Source organism: Rhopilema esculentum, chromosome 13, assembly GCF_057945365.1.
Source record: "Rhopilema esculentum isolate cy_ngs chromosome 13, ASM5794536v1, whole genome shotgun sequence".
NCBI lineage: Eukaryota > Metazoa > Cnidaria > Scyphozoa > Rhizostomeae > Rhizostomatidae > Rhopilema > Rhopilema esculentum.
In genome coordinates, this window is record NC_142827.1 from 3,377,451 (window position 1) to 3,400,939 (window position 23,489).

The 23,489-nt window shown below is 35.3% G+C and overlaps 1 long non-coding RNA gene across 1 annotated transcript in view; it reads left to right on the plus strand.

The window, feature by feature from the left end:
- The window catches only part of LOC148958601 (uncharacterized), a 42,097-nt gene extending 19,921 nt beyond the window's left edge, over nt 1–22,176 (plus strand). The window contains exons 3-4 of the long non-coding RNA XR_016144534.1: nt 3,483–3,565; nt 20,914–22,176. This is a non-coding gene — a long non-coding RNA (uncharacterized LOC148958601). The remainder of the gene's footprint in view (nt 1–3,482; nt 3,566–20,913) is intronic.
- Nucleotides 22,177–23,489: the final 1,313 nt, after the last annotated feature.

Here is a 23,489-nt window from a genome sequence, read left to right on the forward strand (position 1 = left end):
TCATTGACATTATAAGTTTGTTGGAAACATTTTTGAGCTGGTTGGATTTATGTAGTCCATAGATCAGCAAAGAGTTTGATGTGATGTTCAGAAGAGAGAGGATTATAAAAGCAGCGGAGATAAATATAGCTACGTACCAATTTTGCATTTTTGTACCAGTGCTGAGTTGATGCTGCAATTCTCTTTGATCAAGCTGTTTCGAGTTTCTGTAATCGAATGAAATTGTCTTGCTGGATATGTCTATGAGTTCACAACTTCAAAATTATTAAGAACAATAATTCTCTCTTTGACAGTCGGAAATGAGAAAACTCTCCTTCCCTGCAACGCTTTGAGTAAAAATATCGTTTGTGTTGAGATAAACTTCTTTTAGATTCCTATTTCCTCAACATGCCTCTAAAGATCAGATTTGAAAAGATCAGATTTGAAGAGATTAGATGTTTATATATAGCATTGGGTTTGTTTAACTAATTCATTTGAATGTTTAATTCCCGTGAACAATAATTTTTTCGACTTTTTCTTAATTACAAGAAGCAGAAATACGGAAATTCTAATTTGTTTGTCATCAATTTGTAATTCATTTAAAACCAGCATTCAATGTTTACCCTGCTACCGCTGTTTTAGAAAGATTTGAAAATCTCAGTTTGGTCAATTCATTTTGAAGCACCCCTGAAACCTTTTAATTAGCTCAGCTCTACTTCTTTGTCCAAGCAAGTTAATTAGGTTTTATTTATTTTTGTCTCATTCATTATAGTTTTTTCTTGGAAATGCTTAGCAATAGACCAAAACATCGCGTTTTCTTGCTTTCCTTTACCACTAACTGCAAGGTAGCATCGAAGGACCAGAAATTTGAAGGTTTTTTTCCTTGCCGGAAATGTGTTGTCAATGCTTCATTCTCGTATAGCAGACAATTTATCTTCGAATCTGATATGATCACAATTAAGGTTAAGACTCTTTCTAGAAACTTAAATATTAAAAATGCTGTATTCAGGTTTACAACAAGAGCACTTTCATTTTTTTACAATAAAAGACACGTTGATTTTAACGTCCATCTAATACCAACAGAATCAACTTGAACGTTAAAATCTTGAGAAGTTAAGTTCAACTACTCATCTGCTTTTCACAGTCTCAGTTATTTTTGTTGGTAACAGCCTTCGATAGGCCGAAAATGTTTTCTTGATTTGTAAGCAACATTAATCTATATTCATGTTATTGGAGCCAACTTTCTTCAATATTACTTTACGATGCCTGTAACGAAAAAGCATCAACTGTATAACAGTTCGAAATATGGAATGATAGCCACTAAATTGATTTGTAATTTTCAGAATTGAGATGATTCTTACAATTTTTGTAAAGTATGATATAATAAACTTGTGTAGAAACTTCATTCAGCTGTTCTAAGGCAGACATAATTATTGTTCCGGGTTTTGTGTTATATTTTGACCTGCTTACTGAAGGCTGTGTGAAGGTAACTCGTCTGTGAGATGAATTTTGTGCCCAGATATAATCTTGGGTTTAATCCGCCCTTGCTCTTGTCTGCTTCAAAGGCTCTTCCGCAACCGGCATGCTTTGCGAACATATTTTTAAAACCGACCTAATATCATACTGCATGAAAATACAAAAACAACAATCGATTTCTCAAGACAGCTGCCGCTAAGAGTGCCAGTTGAGCAAGAGCCTTTAAGAAGAAGAAAACAATGTTGCACTGAGCCCTTTTAATATAATCAACTGAAGCCGTGCTTTCATGTTATTTCCAGATCAAAGCGAATGCTAAATTGACTTTCTTTCAACAGTAGCTGTAATGGAGTCCCAAATAAAGAACAAAAATGAAGCAGCCTTTTCATCAACGATTTTTTTCACTGTTTGGAAAATATATTACAAAATGGCTCTTTTTAAAATGTTGTTGTTTTGAGCACCTGTTACCACTTAGTACTACCATTTATCAATTTGATTGGCTCACAGTTGTCATGGTGCCATTTGACTGACTTGAAACGGCCAGAAAATTACTTAACTCGTTTGTAACCCAGAACAACCTTTGCGCTGTTGCCCCCAGCAATCTTCCACAGTGTTCAAGGTTGCAGCACAGAAACCTGTGGACTTCGGCAATGAACTAATGGGTAAATTACTGCAAGGGATCCCTAATGTCCTATGAGCGGATAAAACTATCGTCCTTTGGCAGGAAATATCGCCAATTCAACAAAATGGCCATCGATTCTAGATAAGCTAAGGAACATAAAAATATATTTTTCGAAACAAAGACGAATGGACAAAGTAACAAGTTTAATACTCACCAAATTTCTTAGCTAATTTTAAATCCTCACCAAAATATTCTAGTTAATTATAAAAAAAACAGTCATACATATTAATTTATATAAACATATATGCATATGACAAAACTTAACTCTGTGTTACTAAAGCATTTTTGGACTTGGGCACATAAAGTAAAAATACCTAACAAATGGTTTAGTACCTAGTAAACTTACGATATTAAATGGAGCCTAGTACAAATTTTCACCTTTCCATGAGGAGACCTGGACTGGAAATTCTTACCTGAAAAGATTCGTGTGAAGATCTCTTTGATACAACAAGAAACAAGGAACTTTTATCGATAAAAGAATTCCACGCTTTCAAAATTCAAATTGGGCCAACGATAACTTCAAAACATGCATACTGACATAACATTGCCTAAGAAAACTTTTTAAATGAGAAAAAAGCCTAACTTTTAGAATTGCTAGCTGCTGGACACTCATTTGGCGGTTAACGTTGGATCAATGTAAGCACATTTAAACATTTTTTATATTTTTATATTTTATTAAGGTTTTAGCTAATACTGATGCTTTTGTGATAATTGGTAGGAATATGCGAATAAAATATTAGCTTTTAAGCAAAATTGACGACTGCATTGAAATCTTTCTTACAAAACAACATCATTTTTAAAGGAGTTCTTCTTTCTCTATTGTCATGGCATTGAATGCCGAGGATGGATCGTGGTTGTGCAAACTCTATTAATCTCCTATCTCCTTCTATCCTTGTTCTCATCCATTGCTAACACCCAACTTCGTGTGAAAGGGTAACCTACCTTTAATGCTCGACGTGAAATGAAAATGATTTAGCTGTTTGTTAGAGTTTTTTTCCAACAACTTGCTGGCTGGTCGTTTTGGGTTAACTGCTTATATTATATTATCTTTTGAAGTAGTATTTTAATTTAAGATCTTGTCCTTACGTTTATGCTGCCGAAGAAGACTGGAAAAGAAAACACTTCATATTTGTTTTACGACAAAACTTACAGTATACAAACTTACTCTAAGTCCTATTGGCATACAAAATGACACGTTCAAGACCAAAGGGATCAAGTCAAGGCACGTGGCCTTTTACGAATACATAGATAGGAAAGGGCTTATGTTTAGGAAAGAGCGTTGCATAAATTCCATGCGGCCTGTTTTAGTCTCTTGTATGATTACATTAAAAGACATTTCCTCGTACAGGAGAACTCCAAAATGAGGCAATGCCGGATCCACATGAGATGAAGAACCACGGAATTAACTGGATTCACTTTTTTCACCTGATGGTGAGTTCATTTGATATTTTCAAAGTTTTGTGAGACTTGCGACTTCAATGAGACAAGCATATTCAATAATAAATGTTAAAAAAGCGCCTTTCTATCTTCATATGCTGAGGTTCTGTGAATATTGTTGATGCATTTTTTGGAATTTGATTCATATACTAGTCTGTTTGCTCGTTTTCTGGTATCATCTAAATATGCAAACAATCTTTTGGTGGTACAAAACTTGTAAATGGCTTTGAAAAAAGCAAACATTTAGTTAACCAAAACTTTTCGTCTGACACTCTTCAGAGTTTAAAACGTGAGAACATAGATCGAAAACTCTACGCTAGGAAAAATATATACCCACTTGTGGATCGAAATAGGCCAATCAGAAAACACGAGCACATGACTGTATTGGTTGACCAATCAGTGCCGCTTGCCTATTGAGAATGTTACCAATGGAGTCCTAAGGTGAAAACGAACTCCTTTTGTCTACACAGTAGCGGTTTTTTCGTGCTTATGTAGATAGATCCCAAAACTGCTAGGTGGAACGACGATCGGGCTTTACCAATAATCCGAAACATGTCGCAATTGTAGTTTTTTGCACAATCTGGGTTTTCTAGTAAATGCTGCCCGATAGCAGAATCGCAGGTTTTAGTTGTAATTTTAGATTTGCAAGACCGAGGTGGCTGTTCTCTTTGCGGGTGGGTTTTGTTTCTAATATTAGACGGAACATGTTGTTTTATTCTATCCTTCAATCTTTATAGGGTATATATTTTTCCTAGCGTAGAGTTTTGGATCTATGTTCTGACGTTTTAAACTCAGACGTCAGACGTCAGAAGAGTGTCAGACGAAAAGCTTTAGTTTACTAAATGTTTGCTTTTTTCAAAGCCATTTCTCATCTAAATGTGAAAAGTGCAATCTTGGCTGGCCGACAGCTTGTGCTAAACCACGTGTCGTATGCACTATGCTTGAGTATAAGAAACAAATATTTTGATGTTCTGATTGTGCAACAAGTTGGAATTCATCCAATGATTCAAATAAATTATGATCATTGAAAATAAAAAGCAATGAAAGATGCCAAATGATTTTACCTTTTTCTCTTACTTTGTAACCAATTTATTGAGGATGTCACTTTTATATTTTCAACAAGAATTAAAACCGTTTTTGTTTTCAATTCAAAGTTATTCATCATTTTTTTTTATTTTTATAATAAAAATTAGGGATTGACACTGAGTATTCAAGATTCTAAAAGCTTTGAAAAATCAAATATTTGCTTCTTTCTTGACATTTATTTCTAAATTTGGAGTCATATGTATTCAATCTTGTAATCTAGAAAATAAATTTATCCGCAAACATTTAAAATAATGTATAGATGACTGTTCAAGTCAGACTCTCAATTTTTTTAATCTTAAACAAAGAAAAAACCAGCAAAATGTACGTAGAACATAACAAAGATAAATGCATCATCCACAACAACAGCAACAACAATTACAACAACGACAGCAAAAAAGATTTTTTAATACAAAAATTAAATCTTCATTTAAACAAATACAAAAATTCCAGCAGGTATGTTACCCAGCAGAGACTTGTTGAGGAGTTATTCCGCAGCTGCAAACAGTGACTTATGCATGTATCTAATCCTTCAAATATTCGTGATAGTTTTTTCAAGTGATTTTTTTTCGTTTGAATGCTTTAAAAGGATCAGGGAAGCACATTCGTATTGCTGCATGTACATTTTCATGCCAACCCGCTTATAGAGTTTAAAAAAATGAGATCCGAGTTGTAGCTTTTTCAAAAGTTAAATGTTTGGAATTTTTGCTTTGAGTAATGAAGGTATTAAACTATTTCTCATATTTTTCCAATTTCGTTTCCTAAAACAACTTTATCTAATTAAAGTGGGTACATATGCTAAAACTGAAATTTGAATTTGTCGTGATTCAATGTAAAAAAGCGATCAACTATAAACATTCTAAAACTGAACGTTGAAAATGCCGAAAGATATTTCAAAAATAGATTATGGATGATTGAGAAGAATAGAAGAAAAAAAAGAAACAACTGATTAGTAATTTTGGTAATCAAAACATTATTACATGATATTCGGTGCACAAAACACTAAAACCTGCATTACCAAAACATCATGCAAATGTATTGCAAATGTAATCTAAACAGTATTTAAGAATCCGAAATTATTGAACTCAGTTTACTTTTACTGACATAATCTATGATGAATAAATGATTGATAATAATCTTTTGCAACTGCCTAAACTGATTGTAACGGACACTGAGACCGAATGCATATTTTTATTAGAAACAGCAAAGAGAATTTATTCGTCAAATATACAGCAGAAAGCTGTCCTGTAGGGGAATCGCCATCACGAACTCTATTGTTGTTGCTGTTGTTATTGTTGTTTGCTTGCTGCTGTCGCATACCTACGTTTAGTTGGTGCTTTTTTAGATTTCTATAAATGACGAAGTATGCAATTGTAGACCCGCAAATAGCGATTGTATTGCAAATGGCAACAGCTAGATGCTGCCAAAAGGATGCTAGAAGCATGTACGATGCTGCTATAGCTGCGGCAAATAAAACACAGCACACGACCAATAAAGCCAAACGAGATCCGCTTACATCCGATCGGTATAGCCTTCGTTTAAAGATATGCTATACAAATCAGTAACGCCCCTGATGTGTAGGTGAAGACATTGGCCATGAAAAGTACTGTTTTCAAGGCTTGAGATTCTATTCTTTGTACTGAGTCCACAGCAAAGGCTGGCAACACAATAACTCCCAAGCATAAATCAGAGCCACTCATTGCCAGTATCAGCTTGTTTGAAAAATTGTTTAGCTGCTTTGATCGATGTAAACCATATATTAATAGTGAATTTGATATGATGTTTAGAAGGGAATTCATAACATATCCAGCAGTTTTTAAGATTATTACGTACATGTTTTCAATTTCGCTACCAGTGTGAGCAATTGACGGTTGTCTATAAATCAGCTATCGATCGATTCGTTGCTTTCAGTTTCTTAAGTTAATGAATTCAAATAGGAGAAAATGGAGGTTATGGTCTCGTGAGAGATTTAACGTCCTACCTCAACCATTGTCAACAGCGAAAACTGTCACTTGAAAACATTAAGTAGAAAGCACCTTGATTTTCGGGTTTTTTTTATACAACTTGTTTACTTGTTATTTTGTAAATGGATTGGAACTTCTCAAACATTGCTTTAAGAGTTTTTTGAGCTTATTTACTCATAGTTAATAATCAGAATTACTTGTCCCTTCTTGCACGTCGCAATATTCTAAAATGGCCTTCTTTTTTTCTTTTTTTGCATTTGAGTCGTTGGTAGTGAGCAAACTATAATTGAATGCATCAACTGGATAATTTATTAGACCGTATTCTTGTTTTAAGGAAGCAAGAGCTACCTCTATTACATGAAGATGCAATAATTCGTTGTCAGAGAAATCAATTGGAGGAAATCCTGAGCCCTCTTGCTCAATAACTGTAAATTTCTACCCAGAATGTGCCTTTTGGCTTCCAGAGTTTTTGAGTCATGACTGCATTATGTTGATGTCTTTGGCTACCAATTTTCATTTATTTCAAGACTCTCGTAGTCCTTTTGCTATGATATTGTGTGGTGATGTCACTGCTGTAACAAACTCCCAATATTCCACTGACCTCCAAATAACTATCAAATGGCTTTATCAAACGCATTCAGTTGATCATAGGTCCAATAGGAAGATTTTAAAACAACTGTCAGTCCAACGATTTGCACTTTTCATTTCTTCCAGAGTAATAACAGCTTAATTGTATGATATTTTTGGCATGAAATAATCGATCGTGTTTATTTATACTACATTTACACTATATAATTACACTAAACTTGATTTTGCAACAATCAACTGAGATGCAAAGGATCATATGAATTTTCCTTCTGACACTTTTCAGAGTATAAAACGTCAGAACATAGATCAAGAACTTTATGCTAGGAAAAATATCGACCCAGTTGTGGATCGAAATAGGCAAATCAGAAACGCGACCACATGACTGTTGAGGTTGCCCAATCAATGCAGCTTGACTATTGAAAATGTTACCAATGGAGTCCTAAGGGAACACGGTCTCCTTCTGTTAACACAAGAGTGGATTTTTCATGTTTATGTAGATATAGACTGTTTCCTATTCTGTTTCTAATACTTCCATCCGTCCAAAAGTGTTCCGCTATCCATGAGTTTACGTGCCAGCGTGATTTTGGCTACCTAGGACGGACCACCCAAAGATTGGGGGATAGAATACAACAGCATGTCTCTTTCAGCATTAGTAACAAAGCTCTTCCCCAAATAGAGCAGCCTCGTCGGTCTTGCAGATAAAAAAAACTAGTAAAAAATGCGATTCCGCTATTGGGAAGCCAATTGGGCAACATAAACAGTCATGGGCTCGTGTTTCTGACTGGCCTATTTCGATCCGCAACTAGATATGTATACATTTCCTAGCGTACAGTTATCAGTTTATGTTCGGATGTTTTATACTCTGAAGAGTGTCAGACGAAAAGCTTTAGTATACTCAAATGTTTGCTTTCTTGAAAGCTATTTTCAAAGTGATTGTCAGAAAAAAAACTCGAAGATTAAGCTTGATTTAAGATGTTCTGAAATAGATACATTTACATCTGTCACTGTCGTGATAAGAATAAGTTTGCTCGAAAATTTTCGTAGTTTCTTTGATTTGTGCAGTGTGGAATTGAAACATTAGCCATCTTGGTTCTGAAGAATATGAAACAGTTTTGATGAGAGTTCAATTAAGTGATTGGTTAGGGTTCCCTCCATTGGCACTAATGCTGATAAAAATTCTTTCTCAATCACGGGGCACCACTGTGCCACGAAACAGCGACAAAATGGCTCGCTTGCATCTTGTGTTGCCGTAAATTATGATCACAGAATTGATGACAGTTGATCCTTCTATTAAAAAGGTACATGTAGCATAAAGAATTTGAAAAATTTCACCTGGTTTTGATTTCAATTCGAACGTATAGAATTTGCCAATAGTTGCAATGACAGTATAGGGCAAATAGCAAATGAATACGGCCACCAACACTAAACGGATGGTTCTCACGGCAGAACGTTGCCCTGTCTGGGAATCACCATTGACCACTCTTCTGCTGTTACTGGTAAGACCGTTGTGTTTATTTTGTTGCAATCGCGTCTGGGCGTTCATTTGGTGTTTTTGCAGTTGTCTATACATTTTTGTGTATAGAATGGTCAGTCCGGACATCAGAGAAATGTTCAAAAAAGCAATTACTACATACTGCCAAAAGGACTCTAGAAGTATATGCGTTATTGTAAAAACAGAGGAAGTCACAAAACAGCCCATGACTAGGACAACGAGTCGACGTCCGTTTAAATCTGATTGGTATAGCCTTGGTTTAGTGATGTGAATATAACGATCGACAGCTATACAGATCAATAACAGACCTGAATTTAAGGTCACAAAATGTGCCAGTATGTAGATTGCTTTCATAATCCATGCATCCAGTGTAATTTCTGGCAGCGAATGTAAAGCCTGGACAGGTAGAACAAGAACTCCAATGCATAAATCAGAGATGCTCATTGACATTATAAGCTTGTTGGAAACATTTTTGAGCTGGTTGGATTTATATAGCCCATAGATCAGCAAAGAGTTTGATGTCATGTTTAGAAGAGAAAGGATTATAAAAGCAGCGGAGATAAATATAGCTACGTACCAATTTTGCATTTTTGTACCAGTGCTGAGTTGATGCTGCAATTCTCTTTGATCAAGCTCTTTCGAATTTGTTTAATCGAATGAAAATGTATTGCTCGATATGTCTGTAAGTTCACAATTCTAAATTATTAAGAACAATGATTCTCTCTTTGATAGTCAGTAGCCAAGAAAATTTTACTTCACCGCAACACATTTAGTGAAAATGTCGTAAAATTCCCGTGCACAAGTCGCATACGGTCAATAGGAAGACGGGTTGGTTCGAGAATGTTCGAAGCTGTTTTGATTTGCACAGTGCGAATATCAAAAGACCGTTTGACATTATGTCGACAACTGCGAATAGAATCATAAAGCAACCAACAAGAGTTCTGCTAAGATTTCCAGGACCGTACCATTTTCACCAACCATGTTTGTCAAAGCTCTTTCCTTGTACGTATTGAACAAACCAATGTTTTTTTTTCATTTCTTTTGGCCATTCAGTCTCTTATACGTTTACCTATCCACAAAGTAAACATTTCAACGTTTGTCCGATTTCAATTAAAATTGCCAGATTAATATTTTTCCATTTCCAGGTGTCCTATATCAACACGTGAAATGTTGTGTATTTCGCTACCTTTTTAGAAGCCTTTGCAAACAGTGTTCTTTCTTAATACAAAGATATCATGTTGTTTAGACCAAAAGGCCAAATAAAATTATCTTTATTTACTCTCAACATGGAGCAATAAGAAGAATCTGTTTAGAAATCTTTGGAAATTGCAAACCGTATTTTATCTTTTTTTTTAAAATTACCAAATATCCCTATTTGATTTAATAAAACCATTTTTCAGGATTTGGTAACACAACACTAGCCGTTTAAAAAGCAGACACCGCCAATTAATAGTTTCAGCATACATTCACGCAATCGTTTTCAATTTTTCTTTTCTACTCAATTCAAGTCAGTGCGATTGTTCAACTCCAGACTGTGATGTTAGAAATATTAAAAACTCTATCTTCACAAAACATAGGTTAACGTCTCTGTTCCTGTTAATAAATGAAACTCAACTTAAAGCATCTTTAGACTTCTTATTCTCTTCAAGTAATATATAAAAAGGCTAAAAACAGCTATTACTGATTGATGTTACAGTCAATTTCGTTGGCCCTCTTAATAAGAAACAAAGATGAACGTTGACTACTCCAGATTATGAACGCTTTGGGAAGTTTCAATAAACAACGTTTTTTAAGAGTTTATTTATCACGACATAACTAAATTGCCGACCACGCCCTTTGTTTTGTCCACTATATGAGCGACGCCATTGTCCCACAAAGGTACTAGAAGGAAATTTCATGTTTCTTGATATTGAAAATAATGTTTCAACTAGAGCAACTTGTTATACAAGAGGTCATTAAACTTTTAAAAGTTCATTCTAAATATCAACATATTCGAAACTTCGTCACTTCGTAACTAAATAGAAAAAACAATAAACTAAAAGTTTCCATGACTCTAAAGATTCATTAAAAAAGGCCTAAGTAATTAATCTTTGACCTATGAAATGTATTGTTATATAAGATAAAATTAAACAGTGAGATTCTGCAAGACAAGGCATTCTCGGCATAAGAGACGGTAGAGCAAACGGTTGGAGAATTCCATATAAAAACTGAAGAGTGAGATGCCTAGTGAAAATAGTGAAATGACTCTGTGCCTGACGATATTCGCTAACAGTGATGGAAATATGAGCACAACTCTCGTTGGATCCATCACGGTTCTCTTTGCATTTATAAACATAGCATCAAATGCTCTGTTAATTTTCGCAATGTACAAATCAAAGCAGATCAGGACACATTCAAACAAATTTCTTCTTATAATGACAATATCCGATCTGTGCACCGGAATCTTTGTAATGCCAGGATTAGGAATATTTTAGATCGCTGGAGAGCAACGAAGTTGTCTTGAAGTCCAGATTATGGAATTTCTGATGATGTTTTTTGCATATATGTCGATATTGATGATCGTTTGCATCTCAGTCGATCGATACTTCCACGTGACAAAGCAAGTCAGATACCAAGCCTGGATGAACCGTTTCCGATTTTCCCTCATAGTACCAGCATTTTTAGGAGTCGGATTTGTAATGGCAATGCTCTCCATAAGTTTAACTTCATTCTATCTAGTGGTTGCGATGGTTATTTTCAACTTACTTCAGGTTTTATGCCTTATCATTTTCAACACAAGAACTCTTAGAATCCTAGAACGTCACCAAAGAACAACTGTATTACGACTGCAAAATGGGAGCCAAATTGCTAATGGCATGCAAATTGTCCCAAATGAGAAACTCCGTGCTGTTAGGACGATTCGCTTGGTATTAGCAGCGGTCTTAGCCTGTTATCTTCCAGTCAACATCGCAACTATTGCTTGGACTTATTTTAAGTTCAACCTACATATCAAGCCAGGATTCACATTAACGGTTCTATATGAGTGGACAAAGCCAATCATGCTGAGCGTGACATTTCTCAATTCTTTGATAATATTTCAAGGAAATAAGAAGATTCGTCGAACATTGTCGTCCATCTTCAGAAAGGACAGAGTTGATCATGAATGAAAAACTACATTAACTACATTTAAATACTCTTTGCTGATGATTGCGAAAAAGAAGAGATGCTTTTAAATGGGATTGAATCGATGATGTTGCTTCTCGAAAAGATGTAGTTTTGGATTAAACTGTGTGTTTTGTGTATTTTGATACTATTTGTCCAAGGATAAGAGTTTTGAGCAGTTTTCTGGCGCTATAGAGCTTTAAAATGGTTTTGTTAAAAGCAAACATTTTGTAACATTTTGGCTAAAAGATTTTTGTCTGACACTCCGCAGAGCAAAAAAGGTCAGAATAAGGATCCGAAAGAACACAATGGAAAAAATGGGTCGAAATGCCAATCAGAAAAACGCAAGCGGCCTTTTCGGCTGTATGAAGATCGATTCCAATACTGCTAGATGGAAAGACGACCGGGCTCTGCCAATTATCTGAAACATGTCGTGATTATAGAGATTTGCACAATCTGTTTTATCTAAAAGATGTTGACCAATGGCAGAATCACTTGTTTTAACAATGTTCCTACAAGATCGAGGAGGCTGTTCTCTTTGTGGAGTTTGGTTTCTATCTTGGACTCCAGTGGTAATTTTTCTTTGGGCACGTGGCACTGATTGGACAACTTTACCGGTCTTGTACTTGCGTTTTTGGATTGGCCTATTTTGATCCACAACTGGGTATATGTTTCCGTCGTGTTCTTTCGAACCCTTATTCTGACCTTTTATGCTCTAAGGAGCGTCAGACGCAAACCCTTTTAGCCAATACATTTTAGGCAATAAAATTTTTGCTTTTTTAAAAATAAAAGCTTTAGAAGGTGAGAATTTCTACTTTTATCTCCGGAGACAAATCTAGAATTAACAGTGTTAAACTGCCCACGATGCTAATAAATGCCACTGGAGAAATGATTAGTTTTCTCTGTATAATCAAGATACCACAAGCCATTGCCATAAGATAAGTTTATGATACATTATCTACATCTCTTTGAAACGTAGCAGGCTTTACAACGATACAAACCCTGAAAGGGAATGGAAAGAGCCTCTATTATCTATCTGGTGAAGAAAAGGTACTCGGTTCTTGGATAGTGAAATGGGTATCTCTTAACAACCTGACTTATTTTAATGAAACTACATTCCTTTTTATTGTAAAATATCATAAGTGGGACCAAGGATCTTGTTTATGCATACTCTTCATTAGAACTCTGCCTTCGGCAAAGGCGTACGACGAGATTGTTGGTGAATAGTTGGGAGAGAGTGAAGTCTTGAATTTTTTCTTGTTATATTCTTTTGCACTCTTAAAAAGACTGAATTCCCTTTTAAGAGAAAATTCCAATATTGGCAGAGACCGCCGAGGCGGGGAGGTTTAGGTTTGGCGATGGAGGGTCTTGGTGTTGTAGGACGCTCCCCATGTCACATGACTCGTTGTAATCACGTGACAGACACTTTATAATCCGCAGTTCTCTAATTCCCTAGTCAGTTATATTTGTAACCTCGTTCAATTATAATTCAAGATATGAAAATGTAAAGAGTGTGTTTTCTTTGTTCTATCATCGAAACAATGTAATTAAAAGAACCTCTCACTGGGTGGGGGCTGTATCTAAAATGCACTTAAAACAATACACAAAATCAACCGACTCTTGTTTTTAACCTTATCCAGACTAGGCTTTTTGAAACTTTCGGGAGACTAGGGGGGGGCACAAAGTGCCCCCCCTCCGTAACTTCTTTGTTCCTCTAGCTAGGACAATGAACTTTGTTTGGATGGTACTCTTATCTTTTTTCCACATTTTAGTATTATTGCTCAATTTTTAAGTCACGTGGTTTCACGATGACGTCATCATAATGGTGGCCGGGTGAAGCAAAAATTTAGAAAATTTTTGAAAATCTTAAAATATTCATTAATTCCAAAGCATCGGGCTAAGATATTAAAATAAGCAAATTTGATGCATTTTCTAATAGAAACAAGAAGATTGACACAATTTTAATGTTACTTCTCAAAATTATTAACGTTCCTAACAAAAGAACTCAACATATTTTGTATTTGGCTATAGATTTTTCTATATAACTAAATGATCGATACAACCAAATGTCATGTTTGAGTTCATTTTTAATGCCTTAGCAGACAAATTATTCTAAACTTGCAGTTTTATTAATGTAATACCTATAAATCTGTCAACAGATGTGTGCGCATGCGCAGCAGAAAAATCATAGAAAAGGATGTTGAATTTGAATTTTCTGGTCAGAATCATGAAAAGAGCACAAATTAATGCCTAGATACTAATTCTCATCAATATATCTACTTTTGTTGCGAATCCGTGGCAGATTGAACTATTTTTTACTTGACTAGTTTTGAAAACGCCCCTACACAACCCCCTGATTAATAATAAAAAATTATCTTTTTATATGAACATGTGTCAGATAGGTTAAAACTAAAAGTCAGGAGGTCTGAGGGGAATTGCTTTCAAACTCCTGAAGTTATGAAAGAAAAACCAACTAGGGGGGCACTTTGTGCCCCCCCCCCCCCCCCCTAGTCTGGATAGGGTTAAAATGTTTACCCTCTCGAAGAAAGCGTTTTAGTTCCCTCAATCTGAAATATGCTCCTTGGTCATTGAATATTTGGGCAATGCTTAATTCCCACAAGATTATTTGGGCATGCTCAATTCTCACAAGGGAATATTGGAGCATGCTTAATTCCCAAAACTAAAGATGGATTGTACGGACGTGAAAAGGCCCGTACATGAGAATACGATGCTGGCATGATAGTGCCAGAGCCTAGTCGAAGGAAAGATGTTCTAACACTGTTTTGTTTCGCATGTTGTTAAAGATACATTTTTCTTCTTGCTTGGTCGACAAAATAACCAAAAAAATTAAAGAACACGGAGTGAACTGTAATCGATCTTTGCTTTACTTGATAGTAAGTGCATTCTTTTGATATTTTTATTCTTTAGTAAATTTGCGACTTTGGATTGTGTCTGTTGGCTACACACAAACATACGCCATAACAACAACTGGGAATTCGTGATACTTTCTGATATGTTTTGGTGATGTTTCAGGGATGAACCTCCAGGCATTTTGGTCTACGAGTCGCTCGTGAGACATGTTATATAATTTGGTTATGTCCTGACAAGAAACAAGTGGGAATTAACTCATTGATGAAATAAACGCTTTCGTTCACTGGCTTTTTGGGCCAAGGATTTTTTCTTTTGTTGCCGTAAACTTTTATCACAGAATTGATGACAGTTGATCCAATCATTAGAACTGCATTAACCAGGCAAGCAGCCAGGCAAGTTACCAACTTTAAGGCCTATCCATCAATCTAAAAATGGAAGCACTTCAGCAAAAATTCAATGTTAATAGTATTATTTTTTCTTATCTCGAGCAAACTTTCTCTTAATTTAGCTAATGCCATCAATTTTAACTAAGTTTAATTAACAGACCTTACCAAAAGTAAGCAAATTTGAATTTTTTCTAACTTAAACTTAGCAAAGAAAATTTGCTAAAATAAAGTGAGGTAAAACACTCGGCCTCCAGGGCAATTCTTTCGGGTTCAAAACCACTGGTTTTTGTTAAATTCAGACAAAGGACGTGTATCTCAACAATATTTCACGCAGTGTGGCGGCGAATGGATAAAACAAATCTAATACTGATTTAGAATGTTTAAGATTATTTTAGCTTGATCAAAAATGTGAATCGACTTTCCAACAAAAAGCTGTTTGGCATCTTCCTTTATTCAGTTGCTACCACCATTTTACGAAACATTGACGTAATTGCTAGTCGGCATCTTGAATTGCCGAATATTATTATAACGGAATTTATTCCGCTTGCAGAGAATGCCAGCAAAGTACTTGATGTAAACAGCATTTGCAAAATTTCTCTTTGTTGAAGTTTTAATTGGAACTTATCAAATGACCAAACGGTTGAAATGATGTTGTGGGGCCCGTAACACAAGAAAAACGCCACCAATACCCAACGAATTGTTCTTACAGCAGAAAGCTGTCCTGTGGGGGAATCACCATTAAGCACTCCTCCGTTGTTGCTGTTGTTATTGTGATTATTATTGGTTTGCTGTTGTCGCACGGTTGTGTTGATTTGGTGTTTTCTCAACTTTTTATAAATTATCGTGTATAGAACAATTGACCCAGATACAGCAAAAGTGTTGCAAATAGCAATAGCTAGAAACAGCCAGAAGGATGCTATCAGCATATACGCTGTCGCTAGTCCAGAGGCAATTGCAACACAGGACATGATCAGGACAACTAAACGAGATCCATTCATGCAAGATTGGTATAGACTTGGCTTAGTGATATGAACATAGCGATCAATTGCTATGCAAATCATTATTTGAAACGAAGTATAGACAAAAACGTTGCTCATGAAAATTGCTGCTGTTAACATCCAAGCTTGAGATTCTATTTTTTGTACCATATTAAAAGCAAAGACAGGCAGTACAAATACTCCAAGGCATAAATCAGAGACGCTCATCGCCAGTATCAATCTATTAGAAACATTGTTAAGCTGTTTTGACTTGTGTAAACCATAGATTAACAGAGAGTTTGATGTGATAATAAAGAGAGAAATTAGAGCAGAAGCAACGGAGAAAATTGTTTTGCTGTATATTTCAACCATTTTCTTACCATTTAACGGTAAACAATATCGATCAATCTGCTTCTAGTTTCTTCAATTCTTTTGATCACTGCTCGTGGTCACTTGCTCTGGTGAAAGCCAAATTTATCAAATCTTAGAAACACTCCTGAATGGTTAATGCCTGGAGAAGAATTGAACGTCCACCCTCTGTGATTATCATCCGGATAAATCTGTCCCTCGAAAGCATTAAAAAGAAATTACCTTGATGTTTGTTTTTCGTTCCTGTTTTTTTGTAAAATCAAAGCTTCTATTTACATCAAACATTGCCGGGCTCTTTCGATAATTAATCGAAGGATCTTTTCAGCATATTTACTGACTATTCCAATTTCAATTAAGTCTTCTCTAATTTTCTGGATAAATAAACTGACAATCATTTTCTTCGTTTTTCCAATTGCGCTATAATGATCAGAAATTAAAGGTTTTTTATTTGAATGCAGCAACAGGAAAGTTCATTAGTTGGTATGTTTACTTAAAAAATTGAGTCCGTTTTTTGTTTTTTGAATATATTGTCAAATCCCTTTTTTCTCAAACAGTGACAGCAAAATCGCTATCGACAGCAAGATGTTAACCTTTTTGCTTAATCTAGAGAAAAAGATTAAAGAATTGCGAGTTTTTCGGTAAAAGCCAGCAACATGAAGAGATTAAATTGCTAAATAACTAAATTATAACAAGTAACATAACTCATGGCCTTGTGATTATCTTTGCGAGCTTTAAGGCGGATGCTTGAAGGATCTTGGGCTTGAATCTGAACCTTGTGCACGGCAAGTGTTTCTGGACTTCTACTTCGACAAAAACGTCAAATCTCTTTCACCATGAAAGTTGCTCTCGTAGCGGCTGGCCCCTCAAGACTGACACCACCCTAAAGCTGACACGCTAGATACAGGACGGATTAAGCTAATGTCCAATTAGTGTCCTATAATTATGATACACATAAAATTAGCCATTGAGCATTAAGACAAGGATCAAATATCAAGAGAGCTGTTGAAAATTACCGAATAAGCAGCAAAGCAAGCATCAAGCGAATACATAAAAATGAAATGATTAAAATGTGATCGAGTCTAAGGACACATCCAACCTAACGGCGCCTCCTTTCCGTCACAAAAAAAATTTTTTTTGCAATGTTCCATGTACATTTTCATGCCCAACCGCCAATAGCATTTAAACAAATCTGGGATCCGAATTCTAGCTTTTTCAAAAGTTAAGTGTTTGGAATTTTCGTTTCGAGTAATGAAGGTATTTAACTAAATCTCATATTTTTCCAATTTCGTTTCTTAAAACACTTTTCTCTAATCATAAGTGGGTATATTTGCAAAAACTGAAATTCGTATTTGTCGTGAACCAATGTAAAAAAGCGATCAACTATAGTCATTCTAAAACTGAACGTTGAAAATGCCGAAAGATATTTCAAGAATAGATTATGGATAATTGAGAAGAATAGAAGAAATAAAAATGAAACAGCTGGTTAGTAATTTCGATAATCAAAACATTATTACACGACTTTCGGTGCCCAAAATACCAAACTTGCATTCAGTAATTCAGTGGCGAAGTCAGGTTTGGCTGGACGGTCAGGCCCTTTTTGCCCACGTCCAAACTTCTAATTTGTAAAAATTTACTCATGGTGGAACAATTTTCACGGATTATTCATGGTGGAGCAAGGGCATTGGAACAATTTTCCAACAAATTAAGTTCATTTTGTGAGCTACCAGCAGTAAGCGATGGTCAAAGAACTCTCCGAAAAAAAAATTTCATTTTCATATGGTTATGTCAAAAGTCAACAAAAAGTATGTAGAATTTACAAAATGACTGGCTTTTGATTATTGGCTAGTACAGCAATTTCATCATTTAGCTTATAAAGAATTTTGAATTTTTTTAGAATAAAAGCAAGAAATTCACAGAGAAATGATTTTCTTATTTTCATTACTCTCCCCCACCCCTCCCCCCGGCTCTCAACAAGCACAGTAGTACACAAAAGATGCCTTTTTGATTCATTGATCAATGACATACTATTCACACTGTTCAAGTTGATATTTCCACACATTAACTTAAATCAACAAAATAAACGTTATTGTGAACTGCAGTGTAATAATACATTTTAACTCCGCGTTAAACATGATCCTATTCTAATGAGATTCTATTCTTTGTATCGAGTCCACAGCAAAGACTGGCAACGCAATAGCTCCTAAGCATAAATCAGAGCCACTCATCGCAAGTATCAGCTTGTTTGAAAAACTGTTGAGCTGTTTTGATCGATGTAAACCATATAGTAACAGTAAATTTGATATGATGTTCAGAAGGGAAATTTGAGCATAAGCAGCGGACGAGTTTTGCATTTTGTTACCAATTCAAGCATTGACTCCATTTGACGCGGCTTTTGGAGCTTCTTCCAGTTTCGTCTCTTCTCCAGAAATGTCCGACAGCACAGCAACTGCTTTATCTAATGCCTTGAATCAGTCTAGCGGACGTTAAAAGCCAACGTTATGATCGTGTTCCTTATGTAATTGTTAATAACTACGTAAAACTGTCACTTGAAAGCATTCAATAGAAAGCACATTTATGTTTTGCTTTCTTTCATACAAATTATTTACTTGTTCCGTCACAGCTCAATAAAAATATTCTAAAATTGTTTGCAAATTGTGAAACATTGCATTAAGAGTTTCTTGAACTTATTGTCTTGTAATAAACATAATTATTTTTTCCTCATTGCACAGAGCAATAATCTCTGTTTGAAAAATCAATTGGAGGAAGTTCTTTTGCACAATGCTTCTGCATTTCTACCCGGAACATGCCTTTTGAGATCTGCATCTTTCTCTTTCATTTGAAATGCCTACAATTAGCTTCCAAATTTTTTGAGCCATGACAGCATTTTGTTGATGTTCAGTTAGTTCAAGACATTCCATTGGTTGAATACTTAAGGGATTATACTATGCTATTGTTTGGTGATACAAGTTCTTTTTCAATCATGGGGCACCACTGTACTACGAAACAGCGACAAAATGGCTTGCTTGCATCTTGTATTCCCGTAAATTATTATAACAGAATTGACAACAGTTGATCCTTCTATTAAAAAGGTACATGTAGCATAGAGAATTCGAAAAGTTTCCCCTGCTTGTGATTTTAATTCGAACGTATAGAATTTGCCAAAAGTTGCAATTATATTATAGGGCAAATAACAAATAAAAATTGCCACCAACACTAAACGGATTGTTCTCACGGCATTAAGTTGTCCTCTCTGAGAATTATCATTAACCACTCTTCTGTTGTTGTTGTTGTTTTTGTTGTTTTTGTTGTTGCTGTTGTTGTTGTTGTTGTTGTTGTTGTTGTTGTTGTTGTTGTTGTTGTTAAGGCCTTTGTGGTTAATTTGTTGCAGTCGCGTCCGGGTGTTGATTTGGTGCTGTTGGAGATTTCTATACATTTTTGTGTATAGAATGGTCAGCCCGAGCATCAGGGAAATGTTCAAACTAGCAACTGCTACATACTGCCAGAAGGATTCCAGAAATATATGCGTTATTGTCAATCCAGAAGAAATCACGAAGCAGCCAATGACCAGGACAACGAGTCGACGTCCGTTTAAATCTGATTGGTATAGCCTTGGTTTAGTGATATGAATATAACGATCGACAGCTATACACATCAGTAACAGACCTGAATTTACGGTCAACAAATGTGTGAGTAAGTAAATTGTTCTCATAATCCATGCATCCAGTGTAATTTCTGGTAGCGCATGTAAAGCCTGGACAGGTAGAACAAGAACTCCAATGCATAAATCAGAGATGCTCATTGACATTATAAGCTTGTTAGAAACATTTTTGAGCTGGTTGGATTTATGTAGTCCATAGATCAGCAAAGAGTTTGATGTGATGTTTAGAAGAGAGAGGATTATAAAAGCAGCAGAGATAAATATAGCTACGTACCAATTTTGCATTTTTGTACCAGTGCTGAGTTGATGCTGCAATTCTCTTTGATCAAGCTATTTCGAGTTTCTTTAATCGAATGAAATTGTCTTGCTGGATATGTCTATAAGTTCACAATTTTAAAATTATTAAGAACAATAATTTTCTTTTTGACAGTCGGAAATGACAAAACTTCCCTTCCCTGCTACGCTTTAAGTGAAAATAACGTTCTTGTTGAGGTAAACTTCTTTTAAATTTCATATTAAACTTCTAATTTGTTTGTCACCAACAATTTGTGATTTGTTTAAAATCAGCATTTAATGTTTACCCTACTACCGCTGTTTTAGAAAGATTTAAAAATCTCAGTTTGGTCAATTCATTTTGAAGCGCCCCTGAAACCTTTTAATTAGCTCAGCTTTACTTCTTTGTCAAAACAAGTTAATTAGGTTTTACATAGTACATAGATAGGAAAGAGCTTATGTTTATCGAGCGTTGCATAAGTTCAATGCGGCCTGTTTATTCTCTGGTATGATTATAATTAAAGAAATTTCCTCGTACAGGAAAACTCCTAAATGAGGCAATGCAGGATCCCCATGAGGGTTATAAGCATTGATTGCATGGACTTCAGCTGCCACCCAAAAGGAACAAACATTAGAATGCTACGCTGGCCTGATAATAGCACTGCCTAGTTTCAAGAAAGATATGCTTGCACTTGTGCTATGCATTTGCGTATTGAAGGAGGTACATATTTCTGTTCGTTTGATGGAAAAATAACAGAAAAGATGAAGAACCACGGAATAAACTGGATTCACTTTTTTCACCTGGTGGTGAGTGATTTCATTTGATATTTTCCAAATTTTTATTCTAATTACAAGTTTTAATTATACAGAAAATAACAATTAAAAATTTCCACCAAAACCAAGCGAATTCATCGCAAGTAAGAAAATTGCACGGTTCGGGAATCACCATTTTGCATTTTCCGTTGTTGTTGCTGTTATTGTTGCTGTTATTGTTGTTGTTGTTGTAGCTGTTAATGTTGTTGTGAGTGTTGTTTTTGCTTTTGGTACGGGTATTGGTGATTGGATGCAATCGAAATTGTGCATTAAGACGTTGCTTTTGCGGATCTCGATACATAATCGCCTATACCGATGCTAATCGAGACATATTCTAAATAGCAATTTCAAATTGCTGCCGAAAGGATTTGTTGATAAAATTGTACGCTGTTGACAACCTGGAGGAAATTACAATGCATGCCATGAGCAGGATAACCAAACGACGCCCGTTTACATCGGGTTGATATAGTCTTTGTTTAGAGGTGTGATTATAACGATCGACAGTAATACAGATCAGTAATAGACCTGAATTAAAACTTGCAAAGTGGGTCAACAAAAATGCTGTTCCCTTGACCCAAACACTAAATGTAATTTCTTGTAGCGTATCTAAAGCTTTGGCGGGCAGAGCAAGAGTCTCAAAGCATAAATCAGAAATGCTTATTGACAGTATCAGTTTGTTAGTAACATTTTTAAACTGTTTTGATTTATGTAAGCCGTAGATCAGCAGTGAGTTTTATATAATGCTCAAAACAGAAAGTAAAAAGAAACAATGAGATGAAAATACAGCTACGTATCAATTTTGCGTTTTTGTATCACAGCCGAGTTTTTGCTAAGATTTTCGTTGGACAAGATGTTCTAATCAAGCCTAGTGTCTTTAGAAGAGTTGATTTGTGTAAATCAAGTACGTGTTTCCTTGACAGTCCGAAGCGAAATGTTTGACATTCAATAGAAATCACCTTTTATTTTTTATTTTTCTTCCAACATTTTCCTTCTTCTTTCAAATGCTTCTTTAACTACTTTGAAGAGATCACAACGCTTTTAATCACAGCAACTTAATCTTTTTTACACACTTTTTTACTTAATCTCGAATTCATTTTTTACAATCGATAGGTTTTCTACCTGCAGTGAAATACAATTACCCTTCTTGATTACAAAAAGAATAATTTAAAAAATTTGCTTGTGATCAGGAAAATTGGAAATCAGCGTTTATGTCTGATCTGCTACATCTCTTTCAGCAAAATTTTGTTTAACTAATTCATTTCAAAGGTCACTTAAAACTTTTTGTCAATTCAATACAACATTATGAAATTTCTACATAATCTCACCTCTAGCAAACACTTTTCTTTGATCAGAACGGACTTCAGCATTAGGGATAGCACTCTGATATAAATCCGGGTAAAATATACTGTGTCAATCTTCGTTGATCTAAAGAAAGTGTTTGACGAAATAGAGCACAAACTTCTTCTTGATAAAGTTCAGTATTACGAAATTTCAAAAATTTTACGAAATGAAACCGACCAACGCACATACAATGTCATGTCCGATGTTAGAGTGAATAAAACAATCATGTCAAAGGCACTTTAAGAAACATGTAATTCAATGACAATAAGCAGCAAATGTGTCCGAAGAGTTGCTAAAGTGTTTTTACTTGGTACTAGAATAAAAAAATGTCTTGGAACATACGTCTAGAACTCTATACTCGAAAACAACTATATATAATCATAAAGCAAAGGCTGACAGGTGAAAAATTCTTTCCACAAAGGTGCTGCCCAATTGTATCGAACCACTCTTGGTTGGAATCCAACTTCAGTTTGCTGCTTCAAAAACCCACGCTCATTCCACTGAGCCCAACGGCCAAATGAAATGAGCGAGGAATCTCCGAAGCCAGCACTGGAGATTTCACCGTAAACAAGGTAGTTTTCGTAAATTCTGTTTCGTTTTTAAGCCTTTGTCAGAGCCATTTCAACTATTCAAATGTATTCATAAGCAAATGCTGAAAGGAGGATTCAAGCTTATGTCAAACTAAAAGTCAAGAATTTATAAAATTAAAGAAATGTTGATAAAAGATGTTGCTAATTCCTGTTTTATTTCGCCGAAAAAAATATAAAACAGATATTAAAAGCGTTTTAATCTTAGGTAAAAAGCTTTAAGTGCGAAAATGATTTCGATTCTTCTATCTCCATCGTGCTCTCTATTTCTCGATCGGTTTCTTCTTCTCAGCAACTCTTTCACTCAGTCCCACTGTTGCTTCCACCATTTTTAGCAATCCTCCAAAGTCTTTAGTTTGGTGCAGAGAAAACTGC